The sequence below is a fragment of the Eulemur rufifrons genome, chromosome 17, assembly GCF_041146395.1.
Source record: "Eulemur rufifrons isolate Redbay chromosome 17, OSU_ERuf_1, whole genome shotgun sequence".
NCBI classification, from domain to species: domain Eukaryota; kingdom Metazoa; phylum Chordata; class Mammalia; order Primates; family Lemuridae; genus Eulemur; species Eulemur rufifrons.
The window spans coordinates 59,479,065-59,495,694 of NC_090999.1; the positions used below are offsets into that span (position 1 = coordinate 59,479,065).

The following is a 16,630-nucleotide window of genomic DNA, read 5'->3' on the forward strand; positions in this document are numbered from 1 at the left end:
CTTTAAAACTTTTTTTTTAAACTGAGTACATGCATAATGTTGATAAAAATAAATTTTAAAAAAAGACGGGGAGGAGAAAAAAGATACTAGAGAATGTTCTGTATCTAAATAAGAAAGTATATCAAGAAAGAAGATATTTGATCCAAAAAACACAGGACTCATCAGAAGTGTGATAAAGAGAAGTTTTGTAATGATACCTAAGGCATGGCCTAGAGTAGAAGGGAAAACATGCATGTTTATTATACTGCATGGAGGCGCATGCTTGTAGTCCTGGCTACTGGGGAGGCTCAGGTAGGAGGATCCCCTGAGCCTAGGAGTTTGAGGCTGTAGTGAGCTATGATTGTGCTACTATACTTCAGCCTGGGTAACAGGGTGAGACTCTGTCTCTTTAAAAAAAATTTAAATTTAAAAGTTAAAAAAAGAAATAAAGGTTTGCATAAGAGAGGCACCAGAACAAAATGAGCCAGATAGATTTTCTAATGTCTGTTATTCTGGAAATAATACTGAGAAGGCTTAACCATGTAGCTTTTAGGGTATTTGGGAAGAATTAGCAATATGTACATAAAGAACCAAGAAAATTTTAAAAAGAAGCAGTTATTAATTTTAGTAAAATTTTTCACAAAGGAAAAGTAATCAGAACACAATTTAGCTCAACAGTGAACAAAATTACATAATTATAGTAAATTGAACACTGAATGTGGATTAGCCAAAATTTGTGACATATATGTTGGGAGATGAGTAAAAGGAACCTGGTGAAAGAGAGGTATCCTCATCTGCCATCGCAGGAAGTCGGTGGGCACTGTCCAAAATGGATAAATGAAAAAAATGCCACAAAAGCACATATTTAGAAATATAGCACAGCCATGAGAAACAATTCAATGAATTGAAAACAGTTGCCACTAGGACAAAAGACTTGCAGTTATGACAGGAACTGCTGCTTTTTTTTAATTTTTTTTTTTTTTTTGTCTCTTTGATCACATCTTTATTCAAAATAAGTTGTTGAAAAGGATTTGACCTTTATGGAATAAACAAATTTAAGAGTTTATGTAGCAGGCTTCTTTTTTTCTGTGGTAGGTTTCTTTTCTACTGGAGTCTTTTCAGCTAATAGTTTCTTGGTAGAGGCAGCTTTTTTTCCCACCAAAGGCTTTTTCTGCTTCAAACACCAACAGGCTTTTCCCCTTTCTTCACTACTACAGTCTTCTTATTTTATTTTATTTTTTACTTTCTTTTATTTATTTATTTATTTATTTTTTTGGAGACAGAGTTTCGCTTTGTTGCCCTGGCTAGAGTGCTGTAGCGTCAGCCTAGCTCACAGCAACCTCAAACTCCTGGGCTCAAGTGATCCTCCTGCCTCAGCCTCCCGAGTAGCTGAGACTACAGGCATGCGCCACCATGCCTGGCTAATTTTTTTCTATATATATTTTTAGTTGCCCAGATAATTTCTTTCTCTTCTTTAGTAGAGACGGGGTCTCACTCTTGCTCAGGCTGGTCTCGAACTCCTGACCTTGAGCGATCCTCCCGCCTCGGCCTCCCATACTACAGTCTTCTCACCTGTAACCTCCTTCTCATCTGATTCAGCCTGTACTGCTTGCAGCTGCCTCATCCACCCAAAGTTTGTGATTCCTGGCTTGGCGAAAAATGGTATTTCGGCACACGGTCTTTGCATATGAGTTCAGCGTCAACATGATTCTCTGGTTTTCCAGTTCTTTCTTCTTCAGGACTCTGTGATGAATCTTCTTGCGTGGTGCTCAAAGAGCTCTTTGGATCTCCGGGCTTTTCAAGATTCGGCTTGGGTATGCGTTGATCATCTTGTGCATGGGAAGGTTGTAGTTACTTTTGAGGGAAGCAACTTTACGCCAAGTGCCTTACAATTCCTCTAACTTCCAGAAAGCACTTTCAGTCCAAATGCAGAAACATCCTACATGCGCCCCAAGAGCAAGTTTCAAAATGTTCAGCTTGCTTACATTAAGCAAAGTAATTCTAGGGATATTCCCCAAAGCCTTGATGATACCACTGTCCTCACGATAGATGATGCAGGGTCCCCTGCAGTGGATACAATGACGGTTTCTCACTTTGTCCTTGCCAGCCCTTATTCGCTGAGAGGCATAGACCCTTTTGATATCATTCCAGGCCTTAAGTTTCTTAAGAAGTAAAACAGCCTCCTTGGTGTTCTTGTAGCCTTCAACTGTATCTGCGACCACCAAAGGAAGTTCAAGAACTTCCTCAATACGATGACCTCTAGACATGACCAGTACTGGTAAGGCTGAGGCAGCCAGGGCAGAAGAGATGGTATATCGCTTTTGGGTTGTGTTCACTCTCCGGTGCCAGCGCTGCTAGGTTTTGGTTGGTGCAAACACGCGGCCTCCGTGGCACATATTTCCAAAAGCACCCTGGCCAGAACGGTGAGTCCCACCACCTTGAACTCTGGGAGTTGTAGCCATAGCTCTGCCAGCATCCCAAGACTCAGCATTGGTCTGAGGACCTGCTAATTCTCTGACAGCACAGGCCTGGGGGGTTTTTTTGTGCAAGTTGTTGTGAACAAAGTTCACAATATCTGGTCGAACGGGAGGCTTGAAGACAGCAGGCAAAGTGACATTTTTACCAGATGACTGCCCCTGGTCGGAGTACACTGATATCAGTGGACATGCACGAGCCGTGGCATGGGGAGGAGAAGGCCACGCTCCTTTCAACCTGCTGGCTCCTGCAGGAAAAGCTGCTGCTTTTCATTTTAAGCACTGTAGTTACATCGACTTTTTTTTTAGTTATCTAATTTATTTATTTCATTTTCCTTTTTCCAAAAATAGACTTTATTTTTTTAAAACAGTTTAGATTTACAGAAAACTTGAGAAGTTAATACAGGTTCCATACAGTCCATACCCGTTTCCCTACTGTCGGCATCTTACTTTAGTATGGTACATTCCTTACAATCAATGAACAAACACTGGTACATTATTGTTAACCAAAGCCCAAACTGTATTCAAGTTATTTTAGTTTTTACCTAATGTTCTCTTTCTGTTCCAGGACACCATCCAGGACACCACATTGTATTTCGTCGTCTTGTCTCCTCAGGCTCCTCATGGCTGGGACAGTTGCTCAGGCTTTTTTTGGTTTTTAATAATCTTGACGGTTGTGAGAAATACTGGTGAAGTATTTTGTAAGATGCTTCTCTATTGAAATTTGTCTTATGTTTTCCCCATGATTATATTGAGGTTATAGGTTTCTGAGAGGAAGACCTCAGAGGTAAAGTGCCATTTTCATCACATCGTATCTAGGGTACATACTGTCATGTGGCTTATCACTGCTGATATTGGACTTGATCATCTGGCTGTGGTAGTGTTTGGCTGGTTTCTGTACTATAAAGTTATTCTTCTTCCCCCCACCTCCACCTTTTCCGGACTGCACTCTTCATTGACTTAAAAAATTTTTTTTTTTATTTCATAAAAGTTAAGAGACATACCAATTTGTCACCATAGGGTTTTGAACTTGGATCAGTTTGATGCTAGGGCCAGAGCTTTTAGTCTCTGTACTATGCTGCCTCCTTCCATTGACTTTTAAAACTATGCACATGTATTACTTTGATTAAATTTAGAATTAATGAAAATATGTTGGAGTTTTCTAGATGTTTTATTTCTGAACCATGTGATATATTCCTAGAACTGTGGACAGCAACATGCAAAAGTGCAAGACAAGTAGCCAACAAGGAGGCACAGTGAACACGAGGGGGCATGTACCTTGGGAGAAGGAGAGCAGCCTGAGATATGTCAGGGTGAACTGGGTCAAAACCACCATCAGGTTCAGGAGTAGCTACGGATTGAAGGTACGTGGATTAGACACTGATGGGTAGTGTCTAAGGGCCCAGACAGCGAGAACTGAGATAGACTAGGATGCCACAAAGCACTGAAGTAGGTTGGACAGAGACAGTTCTTAAGCAAAGGGTTTGAGTATCAGAAATTTGGAGATCTGACTATATAAGCAGATTAATAATGGGTCAGGAACTTAAGCAAAGAATCTGAATAATAGGAACAGAGCACATCTGAAGGAAAGAAAGAAAACACAATTTGACATTCTAAAGATATTATGACTCAGGTCAGAGACTGTTTCTGAACATGGGAACCAGCCTCCTGTATTAACTACCTTGAGGCTTTTCAGCTGGAGTCCTTGAGGCCAGGCTGGATCCCTTGGCTGGCGAGGGGAATGTGGAAGCAGCATTTCTGATGTATAAATCATATCTTGGTGATGTATGTCATAAAGTTTCAATAAAATGACACAGTTAACATTTTATGTATTTGATAAATTGAAGCTGGTATTCCTTCAGTCTCCAGAAGTGTATAAGCCACTATTTTGAGCCAGAAGGAATAAAAAAACCCATTTTCTTCTGGGATATTTTTCTAGAACTGATTGCCTCTACAACAATAATCAAAATTGCTTTCCCACATGGTTTTATAAGGGACAGTGGAGGGTGGCAGGGCTCTCAGCCAGATCTTTGTCTAATCAAAATTGCTCCTTCTGGGCTCAAATGTCATTCCCATGCAGAAGGAGAAAAATAATCTCCATGTGACCTCCCACTCCTACCCCTAGTTCGTTCACCCGTGGAGGTCACAAACAGTTCTCAGACCATTGTCCATCTTCACAGGGAAAAAGGCTGGCTGTTAAGTTAATTAAATAATTAAGCAGTTAAACCCTAATGCACCTCTCAACTGTCCTAGAACTCTTCAAGGGGTCAGGGATACAAGATAAAGAGGGGCCCAGAGCCCTCAGAAACACACATTCTATTGAGGACTTGAGGCAAGAACACAGCCTTGTTCCCTGGTGTGATTAGTCCTCTGATTAGGGTAACCACACGACATTACGGAATCTCTCAGGGGAGTATCTAACCCAATCTTGGGGGGTAGGAAAGCTTGCTAGAGTAATGATACTGTGAAAGAAAAACAAATCTGTGCTTAGGTAACGAGAGATTTTATTCAAAAGGGTTATTGCAATATGGGGAAGGGGACTATTGGAATCGGGAGAGTGCTTTGACTATAATATCTGCAAACATCTGAAAGGTCATGTAGAAAGGAATTTTCTTTTTATAGGAAGGGAGAAAATGGCTAGAAAGAATCAGGCATGGGGAAATAGGATAAGCAGGCGGCATGATTGGACATTTGATCAGGGAATGTCTTTCCTTGTGGTCTGGGGATTATCTGGAGAGGGTGTTAAGGAGGGACAGTTCTGTGTTCCAAATACTCAAAGGTGGGGCAAAGTTCAGGGGTCTGGAGGAGGGAGAGAATCCTGACTAAAGTTTGGTCAAGTTCAGTATTTTGTCCATATTGGTCAGTGGGGACAAACAGTGTCTCATTATGAGACAAAGAATGGAAATTAGAGGGTCTGTGTCTGGCCATGTCATAGGTAAACAAGGAGTAGCTCCTTGATTAGATAAGTGAGTCTTATCTAAGTTGAAAAAGGAAGAGTGGTTCTTCGCAGTAAGTCTTTTCCTGGAGCACAGAAGGATGCCTGGGGGGTGGGGGAGCAGTGATTATCAACTGTAGCTATTTTCCAATAGCACAGGGCTCAGGGAAAGTTCCACAGCATCAATATCTATTAATAAAATGATGCTATTAAGCAAATCAGGGGGCATTTGAGACAGGGGAATAGCCATGAGGTAGGATAAATGGGGCGAATTTAAGAAACATGAGGAATTGGTGCGGTTGGTCCTAGAAGTAGGAGACTGTTAGAAGGCTAATGCAGCAATTCAGAAAGAAATGTTCACTGGAATCAAGGAGTGGTAGTCAAATACTCAGCTGAATGTTGTCCTATGAGATGGAGTAAAGCTGTTATAAAGAGAAATCTAGACAATGTGAGCTATAAAACTACTGAAGAGAGTTACTGAGAAAGAAAATGCACCTCAGCTGGGAAAGCAGTCAAAGCAATAATCAGATCGAAAGGACTGGGCACTCAGTTTGATCTGAGATAAGATATCAGATTATATCCAGGAGGCCAAGAGGTGGAACTACATAAAGCAGACATATTTTAAGCCAATCAGATGACTATGAACCCACTGTAATAACATACTGCACCACCATGTTCATATTGTCAGTATCGATAGCTTTGAATTAAGCAATACATTCTTATAACTAGTCACATTTATAGACTCAACTAAGTATGTCCAGTACTAATCCAGAGCTTTAAGTACATAACTCATTCTACAGATCAAATTTCTCTCTGACAAATTTCTCCTCTAGAGACAAACTTATAGATTTCTCAAAGGTATACATCCATTCTCATCCTCAGATACAGTCTCCAGACAAATTTCCCCAAATATTGCACCCAAAATTGAGCCTCTATCTTCTTAAAAGTAACACAAAACCAAGACCATGTTCCCTCCAAACAACAAGTAAAATGGATTTTGGCCAATATTTGTCTTACATAATTAATGTCAAAAATACTAATATTAATCCAGTAGGGTTTGTTATTGTTTTCTTTTGTTGTTTACTGTTTGCATTGGTGAAATTAACTGGGAACCTGTTGTGTCTCTTACCATCAGATAGATTTTGCAAATGTTATAACCTCTAAGATTTGTATCTCTTCATAGACTTTCTCTTTTCCATACATCTATCCAATAGTTATTGAGTGACTGTGATGTGCCAGGAAATGTGATAAGTTTTAGGAATACAAAAAGCAAGTAAGACTTTATATTCAAAGATTTCACAGTAATAAAAAAGTTAAGCATCCATATAGATAGTTACAATATATTGTATATGTATCATGTACTAATTTATAAACTATTATGTGAGCTCTTTCATTACCTAGAGTTACATTCACCCTGGCTTGTTTTTGTGTGGCTGGGGAGCTAAGAATGGTTTTTACATTTTTAAAGGGTTTTTAGAAAACAACAAAGAAGAAAAGACAGACATGTTATTTGGCCTGCAAAAGCAAAAATATTTACTAGCTACCTCTTACAGAAAAAATTTGCTTACACCTACTCTAGATCAGTAATTCTTAAATGAGTACATCCCTCACAATCACTTGTGCACTTCATTTGTTATTTTAAATACACATGGTGGATGAGATCCTGGCATTGGTATTTTCACCAGATTCAGATGATTCTTGTATGTACTGTGGTTGAGAAGCTCTGCTTTACACATTTTCCCTAAGACAGTTCCCAGAACACTTACCTGGGTTTATAAAGACATTTAGCAAAGATTTTCTTCATTAACACAGCTTACCCTATATATTGTAGAATATTCCTTTTACCCTATTTCATGTGACTTTGTAGGATAGCCTTCTTACCTCTTGCATAATAACATATCAAGTTAATATAGTTAGCTCTCTGAAAGACATAAAATACATTATCTATTATATAATTTGATCCTAATAATAATAGGGTGTAGAATTACTACTTTACAGATAGAGAAACTAAAGTTCAGAGAAGTCAGATGGCTCAAGGTCATACAGGGCTTCTAAACTCCTACCCTATTGTTCTTTCTCAACACTGTCTCCTACTTACTTTTTCCGATTCTCCATTGAAATAGACTACACAGTCTATTCTTACTACTCGGTAGCAAAATTTCATTACATTCCATAAATCTGTTAGCTAAAGAATGTAATTCCTGTTTAACTTGAGAGCCTGTATGTCTTAAGGCAGACTTGTGTTACAATAATTCCTCTAATTTGCAAGCACTTTTTCACATATATTATGTACTTGAAATAAACTAGACGCTAACTCCTACTCGGGTATAAATGGAGAAAAAAGTATCTCTCTAGAGCATTATTCAACATAAAGCTCATGAAATAATTTGCAGAGGCACAAGGTTCATCCTGCCTAAGCAAATTAAACAATTTTGTTAACCCTCATGTCTTTTGTTAGAAGTGAAATTTATGATAACTGTATTGGCTCTGCACTACATAGCACCCAGAAGCCTTTGTTTGCTCTCAGCTAGAGCTATTTATACCCCAGGATATTGATATTCTTCTACTTAATCAAAATGTACTACAACTAAAAATAAATATAAATGCCACATTCTTTTGAGTATGCAAAGCCAAGACAAAGGGAAAATAATAATCAAAGAATTATTTACAAACATTTTGTAATATATATTCTTACTTCATCCTTTCCAAAAGTCTTTAATTTTTGACCAATCATTATATTTAAAAGATATCAGAAAAGATATAACTCAAATACATCCATTATTAGATTCTATATTTGTCCAGTTTCATTGAAAAATAAACTTGGGTATTATTGATGGTGGGAGTGAAAGAGCTAACACATTTTTACCCCATATTGGCATATCTTGGGAGGATATTTAATACTGCTGCATAGGAAGAGTCATGGTATCCATGTGTCTGTTTAGGGAGGGGTAAAGGAATCAATTAGGAATAAATTTAGAAGTTCATGCCAAAGGAGATAGTGGAAAACACAATTTATGTCACTGTGTGCAGAACAAAAAGGCAGATGGCCAGAGGATTTTGAGTATACTTTTTTTAAAAGACACTTCATTTTTTAGAGCAATGTAAGGTTTACAGAAAGATTGTGAAGGAATTATACTCCTTCTCTCATGCTCCTCCCACCCTCACTGTTTTCCTATTATTATCTTGCATTAGCGTGATACATTTATTACAGCTGGTGAACAAATATTGATACATCACTGAGTATACTTTTTAGAGACAACAAATTCCAGAGTTATATAAGTCAAAAGAGGAGTTATTTGGGGCCAACAAGTAATTAATAACAACATTTTGAAGAGACTATTGTAAGAAGTAAAGTATTACAAGGACTTTTTACTAATCCAAACCAATGTGACATGAGATTAACTTTTCTAGGGGCTTCTAGAAAAGAAGCTTCCTCACTTTTCTGTGGTAGCTCCACAAGCCAGCCCTCTCTTTCTGTAGTCATTTTGCCAGGACAAGAGAAACCAACTTTAGGATGACGATGATGATGTGGAAGACAGAAGAGAGACCAATACGACAAAACAAAACAAAACAAAGTAAGTCAACTTTGTTTTACTATCTTTACGCCATTGAATCAAACCAATCCTGAAGCCCACTCTTTACTGTTTAAGCTAGTTTCAATTGGATTTTCAGTGCTTACAATATAAAATATTCTAAATGATGTGATAATTACATTAAAGATACCTGCATAATTTTGTGGTACTCTTGAATGTTCCCACCAAATATTTTTATGAATGGACATCGAGATCACTGCTATGATCAAGATTCTGCAAACCAGTGGCAGACCAGGCAAGCTGCAACCCATGTGCAAATTTCTTTCCTAACTGCTTTTATTTCTGTCTGAGTGCGGTATCATATGTTGTGCTTACCCAGATTGTTGACCATGCTGGGAAAGATCATTGTGCCTGAAGGAAGAGTGGGAGTACAGCCAAAGTTCCAAGATGTAAGAATATTTTGAACACTCCTTACCCCACTTAACCTCACAAATAGGCGTAAAAGAAGAGAGCACATTACTAACACGATTTGGTATGAAAAACAGGGGAGTACATATAGCATGAAATTCTTTTTGTAAAGTTAAAAACAAAATAAAAATATTCTTTAACTTCTGTAACTACTATTTATAAATGCACTAAGACAACACAAAAAGAAAAGCATGGGAGTTATGAAATAGGATGCTGAATGACGGTTATGTCAAGTTAGAATGAGGACTTTCTCATATTGGTAGAGAACCAACTGTTAGTTATAGGTTTTCTCCATGGTCCTAAATTTTGTCTTGAGTGGTGCTTTTGCAGGTGCTTATTACATTATTTTTTAAAAAAACATCAATTAAATAATAAAATTGTAAACGATTAAAGAGTTAATTTGTGTAAAATAGACTCATATTTTTAGTTTCCCTTTTGGAATTAGACAATTTCAGAAGTTAAGCACAGTATAACGTTAAAGGGTCCTAAGTAGAAGATGTGTTCCAAAGAACTTTTCAAATGTCTCATTATTTTCTGGTTTAACTCTGCCTTCTTTGCTGACAGCATAAAGACTTTTCATTGGTTTGCCTATTTGTTTGAATTAAGTTTGAATGGGACAGGTAATGGCCAACAAAGTTAGATTAGTTGAATCAAATTCCACACTTTCTTCCTTGCTCTTTTGTCTCCCAAGGAGCCTAGGAATATGTTTTCAGTGACTCATTCTCTGAAATTCTTTTTGTTTTTTCTTGGCAAAACTAAATTATGTAGTCATCTTAGTCCTTTAATTTACCAATTATAAATAGCTTCTTCATATCTTTATATATAAGGTCAGAGAACATTCTAAGAGCAGTTTAGACCAAAACTTTTGATCAAATTAATCAACTCAGTTTGTCTATACAGAAGATTAATTGAAATGAAGAGTATAACTGGGTCTCTGCTGGTCTGGCCACGCTGGAGATGGTGCATGGTTGTTGGTGTTGGTGGTTGGGCCCCTCTGACCTTAGTGTCTAGACAGAATCTAAGAGGTGAAGACACAAACAGTAACAAGATCTACAAAAGAGCTGTAGCCACAAACCAAACTTCACTTCTCTATATTTCCACATATGTTATTGGTATGAAATAGTCTTTTCTGCCACATTGACATGTGAGGATAGTAATCAATGTCAGCAGAATTTTCCTTAAATGTAACAGATAACCAAATATGAGCATTCATACAAACACACACACACACACACACACACACACAATTTGTTTCAGAAATCATTTTCCTTCTTTTTCTGGCAGCTAAATACCAAAAACACTTTAATGTGATACTTAGGCCCAACCAAGTTGTTTTTCAAATTAGGAGGGTAATGAACTCAGTTTTTAGAGTTGCAATAAAGTCTCATATAAGAATATTCATAAAGTAACTTTATGCATCTCAGGCAAGCAAATGGCAGACTTGGGACTTCTCTTTTGACACCTAAGTGTGAAAAGTACTCTCTCCATTTCATTTATGAAATGGTTGCTGCTTCTATAAAGCTAACTTTTAATTTACTTATCAATGGTGAAACTATTTTTCTTTTGTGAAAGAAAAATTCTTTTCTTAAGAATAAAGTTGTTGAGCAAAAAGTGGATTCTTGCTGAGAAATGTGGGACGTACAGGAAAGACCTGCAGTGTGTTATGACTTGGTTTAACTACTAAACACTAATACAGTTTTGACAATAACTCTCATTAGAACATTTCATTTCTTTTGAAATACATATGAGAGGTTTGGATATTTTCTTCTTCATATATCATTTGAGTTGGCGATTTTATTTAAAAAAAATTTACAGTTCAGGTACATTCAAATCTTTAAAAATTGGTATTCATGACTGACAATAAGAATTTAATTAAGTTAAATGTAGGCTATTTTCTCACATGTGGCCTGCATGTATCAAAGTCTTAGCATGAATATGAGAATGTAAAATGGAGAGAAGTGTTCTAGATGTGTACTGAAGAAAATGTAAAGTCCTTTTCAATATGTCTAAATAGATGTGAACAATAGACTTGTACCTGCAGTGCATGAATGGGGGAAAGGAGCTTATGCGGGGTGCAGGAACAGGATCACTGAGGGTCTTCTGGGGCAGAAATGCAATTTGAAAGCCACTCCACTGCTTCACAAGGAACCAGTTTAAAGGATAAAGTCAATAGATGTGCTCTGAGGCTTAGAAGTGAGTTAACAACCTGTTGGCAACCACCTTCAAAAGCTGCGCAGAAGTGCTCTCGGCCCACTCCCTAAGGTATTCCAAGGCTAGGGCATGGCATTCCCACCTACTGATACTCAATTTTGACAAAAATACAATGAAAGGACTCTGCTGACCCTGAAATTTGTCTTTGTGGGGGGCCTCTGAGGTTAAAGTGTGAGGTTAAAGAAGCTGTAACTCAGGACACCAGTAAATAATGACCTGAACCTCACAAGTAAGCATTTTTGCAAACTGAGCAGGCTGCCTTTGGTTTCTTAAACCAGTTACAACTTCAGGCAGCCTTGATTCATGGAAATTGTGGTAACCTCACCTCGAAGTGACTTTTTAGAATTGTTGAAATGTAATAGCATGATTATATTTAGGGAAGTCAACATGTTTGTTTAACTATGGGGGACATCTTTTGTTCCTAATAAGTAAATTAATAATTATAAGTATTAATATTATACACAAAAAGAGATTTAGGAAGGCTCACCCTCACTAATAGGATTTGTGTCCTAAAGATGTTCAAAATGCTTTGTTTATGCCACACTGTAATAATTAGTGCTTCAGTAGGGGTCAAATAGAAGTATGTTTCAGTGATTAACAAATCAAAGCCATTAAAGATATTGGTGGTTTTCATGTATTTCTTGCTTCTTAGAATTAGTATTAAATGAAAGAAATAAGATCCCTTTTAATTTGGAGAAAAAACTGAAATGATCTGATGTGGACTGACTGAAGACAAAGTTTAGATACATCCAAATATGCTAAAAATGAGATTAAGAGTAGGAATTTAAATTTCTTAAAAGGATAAAAAAAATTATGTTTGCCTGGTAGTGATTATAAAATTATCCTCACAACAAAAATGTAAGGAAATATAATATCTCATAAGAGTGACCATTAGTTACTGGTAAAATGAATAGCATAATCTCATTTCTGGCAAAGGATTTTCAAGCACTTGATATTTTGTATTTTCATGGGAAAATACTCATTTCTGGATTACAATTGAGTTTAGAGAGACCTTTGAAAAAGCAAAGTGCTTTCAACCATGCCTTGGTGTGTTATTTTGATTAAAAAAATAGCCCCTCAGGTAAAATTTAAATATATTTTCCAAAAAATTCATATTAGTATATTTTTCTAGCAAATTCAAACAATTACTCAGAAGCACACTCATCAGTATTAGCAAGTATTAGTAATAATGGCAATTAAATATCTATATGAGCAATGATCACAATTATTTACCTTTAAAATTTACTTATAATCAAACAAGCGTACTCGCCACCTGATATTAAACTGTGCACTGGTGAGTGAACATTTTTTCATTTAATATCCTTATTCGCATTTTTCTTGATGCTTATTTGTATATTTCTATTGATGTAATAGTTTGCAAGAAAAAGAGCTCATGTCTCTGCCTGAAGGTGGAATCTTATGAATATGCAAATAATGTTTTGATAAGATGAAGTTTTTCTTTGGAATGGAACTGTGCCCTCTTAAGTTATATTGAATATTAGCTATAGCTTAGGACACAAAGCACATGAAGACCTGAGTTTATAAAGAAAAAATATCTGAGAAATAGTTCCTTTTTGGGTATAAAAAAATGCTGCATTGTTGAATATGGTCTTCTCAATTTAGGTTAATGCTTTGTTGTAAAAAAAAAAAAAAAAGCCATTTAATTTTTATTGTATAGAAGATTAGGGAACCAGTAATATGAAAAGACGTATGGATTGTCTATCCTGTATGTTACAGTGTACTTCTTAAAATGCAAATTCTGGGGGCACATCTTTGAATAGTTTCAATTTAACCTGTGATATGTCCAGATGGCTTAACAATGTTTCTTTGGTGAACACTGCAGAATAAGCCAGTTTTTTATGGTATCTTGTACAGTAAAAATATTTTACTGATGTTCAATTTCAACTCTAGACAAAAGTCTTACACACAAACCCCAGTAAAGTATTAGGTTGAGAACTTAGCAAGATAGCAACACTGGCCTCTGCAGCTATCATTGGGGTCTAGACAGGCTGATTGTATTTTCTACTCAAGGTTAGATTGACCCTCAGCTGGAGAGGACTGCCTCACTTTTGCCTTTTCTCCAAATACCAAACCAGTGGTTCTCAAACTTTGGTTGGTATAAAAAATACCTGGGGATTTGATAAAAATATAAAGGCCCAGGCCCTATCCTAATTTAATGAGCTTGGGGCAGTGTTCTTTTTTGCTTCTCTGAGATTCTGATACACACTAAAGTTTGGGAACCACTACATTAAACAAAAGCTTAAAAAAAATATTGGGATAATAAAAGGAAGCCTATGAAGTAGGTCAAGCAGTTCAAAATATTTGAAGTATGGCTATAGTTCAATAGAATAAAATAATATTTTTAAAGAAAGAGAAAAAATACCTGGTATAGGACTTTATGTAGCAACAATGAAGCTGCCTCTTTCTTCCTCACATTAAGAATTTGGAAATAAGATTGCCCTTTGAGATTTACACTAATAAAAATCTACAGTTAAAGAAAGAAATTAGGTCCTTAGAAATAATCCAAGATATTGTGTCTAAAAGTGAGACAGAGATTTGGAGCATTATGAAAACACCAATCAGGATAAATTAGGTCCAAGATATGCCTGTAATTTAAAAATGTGAAATCCAGGCCAGGCATGGTAGTTCATGTCTATAAGCCTAGCACTATGGGAGGCTGAGACAAGGGGATTGCTTGAGCCCAGGAGTTCGAGACCAGCATGAGCAACATAGTGAGACCCCATGTCTACAAAAAATAGAAAAATTATTAATAGTTGGGCATGGTGGTGAGTGCCTGTAGTCCCAGATACTCAAGAGGCTGAGGTAGGAGGATCACTTGAGCCTAGGCATTTGAGGTTGCAGTGAGCTATGATGACGCCACTGCACACTACCTGGGTTAATAGAGTGAGACCCTATCTAATAAATAAATACATAAATTTAAAAAATATGAAATACAGTCAACCATATTTCACTCTTCTTAAAGAAAGATTGTGTTAAAAAGAAATGTGACCAAAGAAGATATAAAGATGGCAAATAAGCATATAAAAAGATATTCAACATCATTTGTCATTAGAGAAATACAAATTAAAATAGCAATGAAGTACAACTATGCACCTATTAAAATGGCCAAAATTCAAAAACTGTCAATACCAATTGTTGGCAAGGACCTGGAATTACAGGAACTTTTATTTATTGCTGATGGAATGCACAACAGTACAGCCACTTTGTTGCTGTTTTCAGCCACACAGAGTTTAATTCAATTGGAAATAGTTTGGTAGTTTCTTATAAAGTTAAACATAGCTGATCTGAAAAGTTATGTCCACATAAAAACCTATATATTTGCAATTATTCATAATTGCAAAAAATTGGAAGCAATAAAGATGCCCTTCAAAAGATAAGTGAATAAACAAATTGTTGTACATCCATGCAATGAAATACTATGTAGCAATAAAAAGGAATGAGCCATCAAGCCATGCAAAGACAATGAAGAATCTTAACCATATATTGCTAAGTGAAAGAAGGCATTCTAAAAAGGCCATATAATATATGATTCCATTTATATAACATTTTGAAAAAGGCAAAACTATGGAGACAATAAAAAAAAAAGATCAGTGGTTGCCAGGTGTTTTTGGCAGTAGTGGTAATGGTAGGGGGTATTGATTAGGAAAACTGCAGGGGAATTTTAAAGTAGTAAAATTCTTTTGTATGTTACTATAATGGTGGCTACAGACACCATGCATTTGTCAAAACCCATAGAATTAATTCTGTAACATCAAGAGTGAACCTTAATGTATGCAAATTTTGAAATATCATTTAGGAGATTGGAGGATCCCGGGATGAAATGCAGGCTGTGACATAAGAATCTAATTGTACTTCAGATATATAAAATAATCTCACTAAAGGTGGTTGGGGAATAAGTTGCTGACCTAAGTAACTCTGGAAATCAGTGAAGTCTGTAAGACTAAAGGCAAAAGCAACTGTACATAAGCACTGTATTCTGGTTGATTAACTTTTTTCCCTTGGGGTATGAGTTAATTCTTAAACCAGTATACATGTATACTGGAATTGAGCAATTAAGTAAATGGATGACCGCAATGGTTTGAATATGTAAGTGTTGGAAACTTAATCTCCAATGCGTGAGTGTTGAGAGGTAGGACCTTTAAGACTTTATTAGGCTCTGCTCTCAAATGAATAACTACTGTTATCGTGTGAGTGGGTTAGTTACCATGGGAGGGGGTTTCTGAAAAAAGTTGAGTTCAGCCTCTTGCCTTCTCTGGCATATGCTCTCTGGCCACATGATGCCTTCTGCCATATTATGACACAGCAAGAAGGTACTCACAAGATACAGCCCCTCAATCTTGGACTTCCAGTCTCCAGAACTGTGAGCCAAACAAACCTCTATTGTTTATAAATGACTCAGTCAGTGGTATTCTGTTATAGAAGCACAAAAAAGGCTAGGACAATAATGAATGGTAGGACCCAGGTTTCTCACTATTGGAGTGGGAGATTACAGATCAGCAAGGTTAAAAGGCTTGAATGATCCGTATGGTAATGGGTTAGAGTTGGAGACTTCAATATGAAATCATGTTCAGCTTAATATAGATGCAGTTATATATAGAGAGAGATTTACAGGTATGTATATATACCTGAGTTAATATACACATCTATATTTCTTTGCTTCAGCTTCCCTTTTATCAGCTGACAGAGCCTAGAAGCTATGGCATTCCCAGTAGTGATAGGCACATCTAGTTCCCAGACCTTGGTTTCTAATACCATTCTCCTATGAAAGGAACCAGGGCTCCTTGGAGAAATGGCTGATTCTAGGACTGGGGAAGAAAATATACACAAAGAGTGTGGAGTATCTTATAGTGCCAGAAAGTAAGGAAGTGCTAAAACAAAACAAAACAAAAAACCACAATAGGCATATGTCAAAGGGACACAAGGAGCTAACTGAAAGAGTTCCCAATGACCAAATTGAAAAAATTTGAACAACAAAATAAATATAATGGGATTGAATTATAACCCAAAGT

At 36.7% G+C, this 16,630-nt stretch overlaps 1 pseudogene; it reads right to left on the reverse strand.

The window, feature by feature from the left end:
* Window positions 1–992: 992 nt before the first annotated feature.
* On the reverse strand, window positions 993–16,376 carry LOC138398036 (large ribosomal subunit protein uL4 pseudogene; annotated as a pseudogene).
* Window positions 16,377–16,630: the final 254 nt, after the last annotated feature.